The 12,645-nt window shown below is 36.5% G+C and overlaps 2 protein-coding genes across 2 annotated transcripts in view; one reads left to right on the forward strand and one right to left on the reverse strand.

Annotated features, from left to right (window-relative positions):
* Positions 1-12,645, reverse strand: part of LOC129242997 (uncharacterized) — a 153,585-nt gene that overhangs the window by 131,455 nt on the left and 9,485 nt on the right. The window lies entirely within an intron of this gene.
* Positions 1-12,645, forward strand: part of LOC129242995 (transcription factor mef2A) — a 48,472-nt gene that overhangs the window by 20,832 nt on the left and 14,995 nt on the right. The window lies entirely within an intron of this gene.

The raw sequence follows: 12,645 nt of genomic DNA on the forward strand, positions 1-12,645 counted from the left end.
ATGTTCGCTGCTATAAAAAGTTCTGTCCGGACCGAATTTAACCTTTCTTACTTGTTATAAACCGTACATTTGCTTTTTTCACGACTTGAATATTAATGTTGTAATTAAATGTTGCAAGTAATTATAAATGAAATGAAATACCAGAAAAAACACATATATATGTACGTACATGTATTCATAATATATTTATACCAGCGTCCTGCACTTTGACGTTTTCTTTATACAAATCAGCACACAAATAGTCGGATAATAGTTCTATTTGAGTCATCTGCCTTATCTGCGTAATGGCTTATGGCAGCAGTTGCCCATATAACAAGGAAGGGGGATACATATACGTATATACATATACGTATTTGGGAAAAAACGCTATTTGCGAGCTAAGCTTTTGCAGCAGTTGATCAAATTATAGCTTTTAGAAATTTAATCCGTGAAATTTCCAGCAACTTTTTTATTAACAAAAAAGAATATGTACATATTTACATAAATACATAGCTTTGAGGAAAATTTCTCTGCGCATTTAATAATTTTTCACCTTATATCAATAAATTTCCGGTTAGGATTACACCCCAGGATTGGGTAATCTCTCCCTTTTGGGGAAGTTAACTCAGAGTAATCTTCCACGGGAACTCGAATAAATGGGAGGACAGACTTTTGCAATCACCAATGATATTGTTATAGTAATCCCGGATAAACACTTTTCCACATTGTGTGACTAGAAGTAAATCCGGTAAAACCGGACCTGATACTATTTAGCAGGAAACATTAAACAGCTGGTCTTAAATAAAGACCATATAGGGAACACACCTTAGAACAACAGAAAGAGCCTTGTCCTGGATAGGAAGATAAACTGGGGGATCACAGTTACAGACAGAGTAGGCAAAGCAATGACAGCTTTGTACTTCTCCGAAAGGCTAATTGAAGAAAAAATGGGTGTTTATAGCCAAAATAATCCACTGCCTCTACACAGCGGTAGTCAGACCGATTCTCTACTATGGCAGTGGATATGCAGCCAACATATATTGCTCGCAGTGCGGCAATGAGCTTGACAACTTTAAGTAAATGGTCAAACATGGACTATGGTCGCGGTAAAATACATTTCGGAGCTTACTAGACTGGATAACTATGCATGCCCGCTTACAACGTTCATGACCCTCATACCCTCAAGGGAAGTGTATAAATGGGACTATGTAAGACAGGGGGAGGCCATCTCTTTATACGCAGATGGCTCGAGGGTAGGATGGGTAGAGGTGTATATTTTGAACATCTTAGAACCTCTTTCAGTTTACGGTTTCCCGACTACTTCACTGTCTTTCAGGTTGAACGGGTCTCAATAATAAAAGCCGTGACATTGGTACAATGCAATGCGGTACCGGCAAATGATATCTACATTTTCATTGACACCCAGGGGGCGATAAAATACCTCACTAGGCAGTTCATCATCAAAGTTAGCCGCGAAGTACCGCATTTCACCTAAAGGTAACACGGTTTTTTTTTTGGTGCGTGTGGTAGGGTTCAAAAGGCCTTCGCACTTACAGCGACCGTCGTCTACTGCATCGTCTGGCGCGGCCACTAAAACAATCCCTCCTCTACTTCTGGAGAGACACCCTTCCTGGAACTGCTTTCTATATTACTTCGGGAGAGCCCAGAACGACATCCATAAAGGACCAATTCTATTCACCCACGTCTGGGTCCACAAAATTTGCAGCCAGCTTTCATGCTATAGGCTCGTCTTCTTTTGTCTCTATCTGCGCGGCTCCGCTTTGTTGCACTCTGTCGAGGTCAATCTTTTTTTTTTCGCAGTACGTTCTCTATATATTTCTTTATCGCGTTCCAGCTGTCCTAGACTTCAAGCATTTTGCTGTTTATGTTGATCGGCGCATTGCCATCTGTCGCAACTAAGGAGCCATCTAGTGAGACTCGGCACCAAATTGACTGATGACTACACAGATAATAACATAGGCATACCCTTACAAGCATGCAAGCTACTTATTTTTGAGGAAATTGTAAGAGCAGAATCGCCCGACAATTGTGGCCGACTCTTAATGCTAAATGCACAGAATCTCTGCAAAACCAAAATAAGCATAGTCTTAGCAGACTGATTTCCAGAGGAGGGGCTTGCAAACACAGACTTCTGCAGAAGCTGTTTAGATGAGGAAGAGGAACAATCGATCTTGCACCTCCTAAGCCATTGTCCTCCTCTATCCAGATGTACATTTACCATTTTAGGTAAATTTTCTAATGAATTGGAAGATCCCAGTACTGTGGAAATCAGGCATCTTTTCAAATTTTTGAAAAGTACTCATTGGTTTTAGGAGAGATAAGAACAAAACCCCCAATGACAGCACAATGGGCTATAAACTTTAGCATGTCCCATAGTGGACAACAGCTCCAACCTAACCTTTCTGGAGCAAAAAACAAATGAACAAAAAATATGAGATCGATCCTTTCGAGACACTTTACAACTATGTCGACTTGGTGAATTTAGTGATTGATTAAAGGTTTTGATAAAAAGGTGAAATATTTTCAAAATATTAAATATATATTTATATAATTGGCGCGTACACCCTTTTTGGGTATTTGGCCGAGCTCCTCCTCTTATTTGTGGCGTGCGTCTTGATGTTGTTCCATAATTGAAAGGGCCTACAGTTTCAAGCCGCCTCCGAACAGCAGATATTTTTTATGAAGAGCTTTTTCATGACAGAAATAAATACACTTGTATGTTTGCCATTGCCTTTCGAGCGCCGACCGCTATTAGAAAATACTCTGATGTTTCTCTGTTTCTCAACTCGGCAGCTATGTTGAAGTCGAAACAATAGTGATTGCAATTTTATACCTTCTTTGTTAAATGGAGTTACAGTTTTATATTGGAAATTAGCAATTCTCAGCACTCAGCAATGATGCATTTAGTATTGAAATAATACGTAGTATACTTAAATAGAAAAGTATTTAATATATAAACAGGGTGACTCATATAGGGTTCTTTTATTGTTATTTTGATAGTGACATCACTTTACCGGCGGAAATTTTGACAGAAAGTCATTATCCGCAAAAGTACAAACTTTTACAAAATCAATGTTGTGTAGCCTAAATAGTGCGCCTATAGAAAAGTAGTCAAAGAGAAATCATTTCTTCTTCGACGACTACGTTCGGTGCGGATTTAGCCCATTTCATTAGCCCATTTTTCTTTGAATATGCTGCAGTAAACGCCACTTTGACCTACAGTGGGGCATGATAAACGATTTCTAGTGACCAAAAATTGAAGACATGCGATGTCAAATGGTCACCTCTGAATTGCAATTTGACGTCGTTCGTCTATTTTTTGTGGGATGCTCTGAAGCATCGATCTGGTGCAAATAATTCACTAAAATAGTGTTTTTACTGATAGCAGTCCTACTGTATGTATTTTTATTATTTTAATTAAATACACTTTAAAGTTTCATTTGAAATTAAAGAAATTTTCGATTTTGGTGTGTTTTTTACACACTCTCTTCTTCAGTAACACACTGTTTCTGAGCCTCTGAACCGCCATACCATCGTTTAAAGAAGCATAGCTCTCGTTCTCGCTGTTTTCTCGACTGTTTTCTCGACTGTTTCGTCGTCTTTATCACATTATTCTTCATTTAAAGCTGTGGGTTTCGAACGAGATTCAACAATCCATTGCCGCGATTTCAGATTGGGAGACTTGCTGCTAGAACCATTGCACATTCGCGAAGCAATCATTATCAGTCATCTGTAATCGTAACTCGGCAAAATGAATGATATCATTACAGTCCCAGTCAGATGTTTCTTCAAACAGGTGTTGAAATGCTGGCGGCACTCGCTAAAAAGCATATTGCATTTCTCAGATCGATATTTCGCAATGGCTCATCGATAGTTTCCTCACGAGAAACAATGTGACTTAAGACCGATTTTTTGTAGTGCAATTTAGTAAGCTTTATAATATTTTAATCAATGGGCTATATTAGAGCCATTCATTTTGTCGGAAAGCACATTACCGATATTTGCCCATCGTAGCTCTTTAACTCGCCGTCTTTCGGTAGTTGGAGGAAACCCACAATTCATTCACTCATTTGCGAGCCTCACTTTTCACAAGGCAACTATTGGAGGAAGCGCTCCTTTTCAAGTGCATGGATGCATTTCCGCATTAAATATCTGGATAAGTGCTTGTAAAATAAAAGGTAAAATTCATTAACCTCTATTATCTTCTTCAAAATTTACGGTATATTATAAGTAGGCGTAACGATTCGGTGAGTCCTTGCTAATTTGTCTTGAACTCGAATACCACTTCATGTGAGTATAACGAATGCACAATTTTTTTCGATATGAATAAAATGCATAATAACATCAGGGAAAAAAATACCAAACGCCAACGAGAATTTTGAGCCACTTTAAAATTTCACTTTATTATATGTACTAAAATTGACTGACCTATAAAACTGCATACATACATACAAATCTGGTTCAAAGTTTGAAACGTGAATTAAGCCGGTAGTTTTTTATTGGACTGTACTTGAAATGGCTGGAAATTTCGTATTTTTATATTCCTTACTCTGCTTTTCGTCAACAATCGTTGCAACTGTCTCATTTTGATGTTTAGAATAAAATGAAATTAGGGGCTTAACGTGATTGGGCAGTGAAGAGGAACATTTAATTCAATTACAAAAACTTTTGTTGAAATTTGTTGCAAGTATGCCACTCGCATTTTAAAATAATTTATATAAAAATTATAACAGCTACAAATCTATACAATCCTTGTCCTTCGTGCGGTATACTAAGCGCTAGTTAAGGTCGTAGTTTTTACCCGATTGCGCCTAACTTCGGCAAATGAGATTATCTTATCAAAGGTAATCTCTCGTTTAAGGGATTTCGGGTCAGAAGATAAGCGGTACCACACCGAGGTTTGAAAAAACCTCATTGAAGTGAACTTTTACTTTTAAAAATCTATTTAAATATCAAAACAGACTATTCACGCTTTAATAGCCACGAAAATAACGCAGTTTAAAAAATACTTCCCCCCCACTCGGCGAAATATGTCGATCTGGAAGCTTTCAGAAAATGAGCTCTACACTCGAGTAATGGATAAGATTACGACAACACGAAAACTATTAGCAATTTCAAAAACCTCACGATTTTTCTTGGTTGCCTAACATAATTCAATTAGTACTTAAGTCAACTTACACCGTTATTACTTGCGATCACAGATGAGTACATATGTAGATATATTCATTTGTACCATTGTGCCCACATACTTATACGTTAATGTATGTATATACGAGTACATATGTCTTAAACAAATACAATTTCTATTGCTTCACATCTTCCTGCTACCGCATTGTAAACATTTTTAATTACTCGTTTAACCCTCCTCTTATCAATATTGTCATTGATAAAAGCCGTAAAAAGAGCAAATCTTATAATACTACGATATGCACACATACATAGACACACGTACGTATACGTGCCCACATACATATATGTGCATAGCATACATATAAATATGTATGTATGTACAATAGGGCACCGACTCCTAGCAGATTCGGATACAAATCTCAGAAAAAAATACGTTAAAGCATAGCTCTAAAGTCAATTTCGAGCCCCCAAAATTCAAGAGAAGCTATATTTAATTAATACGAAGTTAATGTGAAAGTTAATACAGGGTGCGTACGGTATTTGAGGACCATCTGAGAGTAAAATTAATTAGCGTTTATTTTAAACAAATTTAATGAAACTTCACGAATTTTTTACACAACATTAACTTATTACTCGTATATATTTATAAAATAATTCAATAAAATTTCCATTAGCTGCAAAAACCTCCTAGGTCCGGGACGGGAAACAACTGCACGCCCGCATCAAATACGCCTTATTCATATTGACCATACTGGTTTTTATTTACAGTCTTCAGAGAAAAAATGGTGTTATAAGTATGCTTACTAATTTCTCGCTCAACTACGCCCCATACTAAATAACACTGGCCGATAAAATTTAACCAACATTCAGACCCAGAAACCAGACTATATATTTCCGAAGGTTTATGATGCGCTGGTTCCAAATCTGGCCTCAGAATTGCTCTATCAGCTCTGGTTTTCGAGATATCCTAACCTAAAAGTGCAAAAAACACCGTTTTTGCCCATATTTGAGGTTATGTAGCCTTGCAGATGTTTTCTTTCACCAAAATTAAAAGATGGCATCTTTAAATACAAGCCTTTTTTTCAAATGGCTTTGAGTTTGCTCAAATATCATCTTTTTTCGCTGAGATATCGCATTTTGAAATTTTCATGTTTCTAAATTTTCCTACACCTGAAAATCGATTGAGATAACATAGACATGATATAGTCGATTACTAATTTTCCTGAGACATCAAGAAATATAAGATTTTTTTCAAGAAAGATATGTGACTAAACTCACTGTCTCCAGGGTTAAGTGGGTTAGCCTGCTTGCGGTATGGTAGGGGTGGTTTCTAGGGGTTAGGGCTGTGTGTGACTCGGTACCCGTGGGTTAGATAGTGTAGGGGTTTGGTGAGTTAGCACACTCATGGTTTGAGACAAAATTTTAAGAAAAATAAGACTCAATTCAAGAAAATTAGTAATTGACTATATCATGTCTATGTTATCTCAATCGATTTTCAGGTGTAGGAAAATTTAGAAACATAAAAATTTTAAAATGCGATATCTCAGCGAAAGAACCTCTTTAGGATTTAAATAGTCATCTCTGCGGCTGGTCTTTTGTTCTTGGTCAATTTTTTTTTTTTTTTGTTAGAAAAAAAGACCGTGACATCTCTTAAAGTGTTATGATTGTTATCTTTGTTTAATACAAACTAGCACTTGGGAATTTTTGGTACGAAGAACTTATTTATACCTCTTTTGTATTTATTTTCATTAGTATTTATTTTTTATTTAATTATTTTATAGCTAATGATTGCGATTTTTTAATATTGTTACTATATCTATTTTTTTATATGTAAATCCAACTAAATCTTGCAAAAAAAAAAATTTTAATCAATCATTAATCAAAAATAAAAAAAAAGTGTTTTGGCGTATCTTTTCTACTTTCTATCTGCATAGCCATAACTGTCTCTCTATTTGCTTATTCATTAAAAATAGGTTCTTTCAAAATTTGGGGGCTTTGTTTGGACTGTTTTTCATAAAATTTCGTGTGGTATCCGAAAATGCTAGAATACGAAACTGCTCGTCTTGAAAAATCGTTCCCTACGTGTACAGTTAACAAACCAACTGTTCTCCAATCCCAGCCAACTTGTCTGCCATAGAGCAAATGAAGCAGGCGAAGAAAGTGAAATCCGGCGAAATTCCTTAGCAGATCTAAAAAAGCGAATAGCAACAAAAATCTAAAGGCAACACTTGTGGTGCATGAAATTCCCAGCAAAGAAAAATATTTGTGGAATTTATGCGCATCACTGCCTGTCGGTTAAATAGCTTGAAGGCGGCAACGCGGAAAATACCAACACCTATTCAACGCGGCCGCAGTCGCAGTCGCAGCCGCAGCGTCAGCTATAGCAAAACAACTGCCCACGTGTGCGTAAATTGAATGCATTAGCGTTAGCGGAGTTGGACCACTCACAGAAAATGTGTGCCAAATCTGTGCAGCAGGAATTCCATTCACAGCTACATATATATTTTTTTATTTATCTTTTGCAATCTTTGTACTACATACAGGGTGGCTGATGAAAGCCGCTACCAAAAAAAAATTGAATAACTTTTTTTCTTTTTAAGTTATCTGTTCCATTTTTGTTTTAATTTGCAGATTGATCTTTAAAATTTATTAAAATGGATAACTGGGACACGCAAACAAGAATTTGGATAGTCCGCCGCTATCACGCACTGGAGTCCGTAGTTTTGGTACAGAGAGAGTACAGGCGGATGTTTGGCGGCGATCCCCCGAGCAGATGGACCATAATGAGACTGGTGAATAATTTTGCTGAGCAAGGAACAGTCGCAAGAAGGCCTTATCATCGAAACCCACCAGTTCGGACGGAGGGAACGATCGCTGCTGTAGCTGCAGCTATACAAAGCAATCCAAGAGTTTCAACAAGAAGCTTATCTGCTCAACTTGGTGTCAGCCCACAGTCTTTGCAAACAATAATGCACAAAGATTTAGACTTATTTCCCTACAAAATTCAAATGGTTAACAAACTGAATGCAGCAGACTTGCCGATTCGCTTGGAATTTTGCCAGAAGTTCCTGAAAATGGTGGAAGAAGACCAAAACATGTTAAACTGCCTTTTCATGTCTGATGAGGCCCATTTCGATTTAAACTGCAATGTGAACAAACAAAATTGTCGAATATGGAGTATTTCTAACCCACAGATACTCCACGAGACGGAATTGCATCCTCTTCGCGTGACAGTGTGGTGTGCGGTTTCTTCACGCTGTATTGTCGGGCCTTATTTTTTTGAAGAAAGTGGTCAAACCGTTACGGTTACTGGAGACCGTTATTTGAAAATGCTGAAAGAATTATTCTATCCAGAACTACGCCAAAAGAGAATTCCTTTCAACTCTGTGTGGTTTCAACAAGATGGGGCAACGTTTCACATAGCCCAGACTGTTACGACAGAGTTGCGACGAAAATTTCCTAATAAACTGATTTCAAGAAACTCCGAATTTCGTTGGCCCCCCAGGCCGCCTGACCTTACTGCACCTGACTTTTTCTTGTGGGGTTTATGTAAACAAGAAGTTTATAAAACAAAGCCAACAAATTTGGATGAACTAAAACAATCCATTCGGGCAACAATTGCGGCTATTCCTGTCGCAACTCTCAAAGCAGCAATGAACAACTTTTTACTAAGATGCCGCACTTGTGTCAACGAGCATGGGGGGCATTTAAATTCAATTATTTTTAAAACTAGTTAAGCTACATTTAATAAAATTTAATGACCTTCAACTTTAAAAAAAAATAAATGAATTCCATACACTAAAAAAAAAGTGATTTGAATTTCTTAATGTAGCAAAATTCATCAGCCACCCTGTATATACATGCTTAGAATTTTTAAAATATGCACAAAGCTAAATATAGATTCACAGGGTTGATCAACCTTTTCTGTATATGCAGTTTCTTCATGTTACGTGTTTTGTATTTATGCTATTTCTAATTTGTATTTTTTTTTTTATTAATATCCTTTTGCTTTCATATGTTCCAAGGTATGTTTTTAAAAGTTTACAGATTAGCGCTATTCGGCAATCATATTGTGAAAGGGCATGACTTAGTCATATTTGAACTATGACCCAATTGAGTAATTCCAAGTCATGCGATCCAAGTATTTTGGGCATTTTTTTCCTTGTTCACTCCTCTCTCGACTAGAATTGTTGTGCGTTGATTCATTAACCTGCCGCTACCAGTCCTAAATAGTGAGAATGCCCACCTATCGTTTGCTTAGGATTTTGGACGTTATCGGTAGTTATTCCAAAAATGAATACTTGTAATACTTGTTTTTAAAGTTTTACTGCTTGAATGTATCGTTAGCTCAAAAAATATTGCCTTATTTAACTTAAGGCCTCTTCGATTCGCCAAGAGTTATCAAATGGATGAATAGGTGAAACAACTGGTATAAATAAACATATAGGTATACATACATTGTTAGCACTGAAAAAGAGCTGCCAAAAATTATATTTGTTTGGAAGCACTTAACGAGTATTGGCAAGACCGCGTTCATACCGGGAAACATTTCTTGCTTCAACTCATTACTTGTGAAGCTCGTACTCTGCCTTTGTGTTCTTGTTCTTCTCAATATTGTTATGGACTTTAGACTAAACACTAACAATTGCATGGTGTGGGAACACAACGGACAACATCAAAAGAGAATTCATAATTTTAAAGAAACAAAAGTCTCCAAGCATGAATGCGGTCTAATGAACTTCTTAAAAGAGAGTTGGCAACATTGAAAATAATGGGTTAAACCAGTTTTATGAGGTATAACCATACGCGCTAGCAGCGAATCTTGCTCCTTAACTTTGTAGTAGCTTTCACATTAAACTTTTTCGTGAAGTGAGCAGAGCCCAAAGATATAGAGCGGAGAAGTGCAGAATCGATGGCGCCTATAGTTTTGTTTCATAACTTGTTGATATTTTGAAGGCAATTCCATTATATCTCTTACATGGGAACTATCGTGCCTATTGGCAAACTAGAACAGTCGCAATTCAAAAGATTCCCTTAAGCTGTATCATTCGCCATACCTGTAGATAGGAACAGATTGTAATTACTTGCGTCCAGGTTTGGACCAATGGTGATTGCAAAAAAGCCTTTCAGTAAAACTCATGACAAGTCACTAATGCTTTGTGAACTAGCATAGCTCTGATGGGACACAATTAATCTACTTTCGGCCAAAGTTGATCACTTCTGGGCGACTCCTACCTTCGTGCATTACAATAGACCACGTAGGGCAATAGTAGATGATTCCCTGTAAATCTTATTTTGGTTTTCGTTTGACGTTATCATAATTGACCCATCTTTCATTGCCAATTACCGTCTACATCAGGCAATGAGTCAATTTTATTGCATTTTTTCAGCGATTCGCAGATGGAAATTCTGTCCATGATTTCTTTCATACATCCAACTTGGTTTTAGGTATATCTAACCTAATTCAAATAATTCCCAACGAAATTTTTTGAAATTTTCTGCAATGTGCCTTCCTTAACGTAGTGCAGCAAACATAAGATCAAAATAGAACCGCATCGACGAAATCAAAACTGCGCACGATTAGCTGTTAATGTACTTACACCATAAACAAGTTTTTATCTTTATCCAAGAACAAAAAAAATTTTTAAATGATGTGGCACATTTTCTCAAGCAGTCATAAAACTGACTCAGAAGTATTTTTTAGTATGAAATTTTAATTTTCTAATGCCATCTAGCGTTACCCGACCGCTTTTATACAATGCAAGCTACAGATTACTAATTAAAAAAACCTTTGGGAAATATAATACGTAGATTTATTTTTACGACACATGGTATCATGGGGGACTATTATTTCCAAGGCTATACTCAAATAGAAATACGATCTCAGCTTGAGGCTACTATTACACCTACATGGCACATGAGGCATTAAGGAGTTCAACCACGTACTCTCTTGCCGAAAACTGTTGATGATAAAGGAAATTTTATATCTCATTCAATCAAGAAGAATCGCACAGCTGTGCAATTAAAATGCTGCCTTGATGAATAAAATTTACCAAAAAACATAATTATTATCAGCTGCGAAGATCTTTGAAAGAAGTAGTCAACCTTGGATTTCATAAGAAGATAACAATCCCAAACATCAAAGCCGAAGGTATGTGGAGCGGAAACAGCAAAATGGGATTGAAATGTTGAATTGGGCTTCATGGTCACCTCATGCCAACCCTATTGAAAATATTTGGGCAAGAGTTAAGGGGTTAGGTAGTCATAGGCCTTAAAAAATAATGATTTTCATTATTTTTTTTTTTTTTGCTAGTCAATTGCTTTATTTTACAAACACAAAAACATAGCACTAATACATCATGTTTCGACTTGACTTTAGCAAAACAAAACAAAAATTATAATTGTAAAAGTTATGGCTGTTTGTGTGGAGCCCGTTTCTCCAGAAATCCCTTGCGGTGATTATCACAAGTCATTGGAGATTCATCTAAAATCGACCGGATAAGAGAAATTAGTTTTATTAATAGATAATCTTGTGCCTGATCGACGCTTTTTTTTAAAATAACAATATGGCGACCTGAAGATTTTTCAGATTTTCGAGAAAAAAACCGAGAATTAATTGTTTAAAAAATCGAAATTTTGAAAAAAATCCTTCGACCAGGCACGAATTTTTATCTTCTTCAAAAGCGGTATAAATTTTATTGAAATCTATCAAGCGGTTTTTAAGTTACAGAGATCACCAGTTCAATAAACATAGTTTTGAGAAAAACTCATTTCAAGTTTTTGGTTTTGTTAGTTTTTGTCCGAGCGCTTTTTGTTAATTGTTAAATAACTCGAAAAGTATTTTTCGGATTCACTTCAAATTTTCACACAATATTTTTAAGATATATACTTTAAGAAAATACAAAGCAAAAATCCAATTTTTTGAAAATTCTGACTACCCCTAACCTTTTAAACAAAAAATATATATATGTATAATTGGCGCCGACACTTTTTGGGTGTTTGGCCGAGCTCCTCCTCCTATTTGTGGTGTGCGTCTTGATGTTGTTCCACAAATGGAGGGACTTACAGTTTCAAGTCCATTCCGAACGGCAGATATTTTTATGAGGAGCTTTTTCATGGCAGAAATAAACTCGGAGGTTTGACATTGCCTGCCGAGGGGCAACCGCTATTAGAAAAATGTTTTTTCCTAATTTTGGTGTTTCACCGAGATTCGAACCTACGTTCTTTCTGTAAATTCCGAATGGTAGTCACGCACCAACCCATTCGGCTACGGCGGCCTTAAGGGGTTAGGGGTAGTCAGAGGCCCGAAAAAATGATGATTTTCACGAATTTTTTTTTGCTACTTAATTAATTTATTCAACAAAAATAAAAACATAGCATAAAAACATCATGTTTTAACTTGACTTCACCAAAATTTCAAAAAAAAAATTAATAATTGCAAAAGTTATCGCTGTTTGTGTGAAGCCCGTTTCTCCAGAAGTCCCTTGCGGTGAACATCACAAGTCCTTGCAGATT

Source organism: Anastrepha obliqua, chromosome 3 (assembly GCF_027943255.1).
Source record: "Anastrepha obliqua isolate idAnaObli1 chromosome 3, idAnaObli1_1.0, whole genome shotgun sequence".
In the NCBI taxonomy this organism is placed as follows: Eukaryota; Metazoa; Arthropoda; class Insecta; order Diptera; family Tephritidae; genus Anastrepha; species Anastrepha obliqua.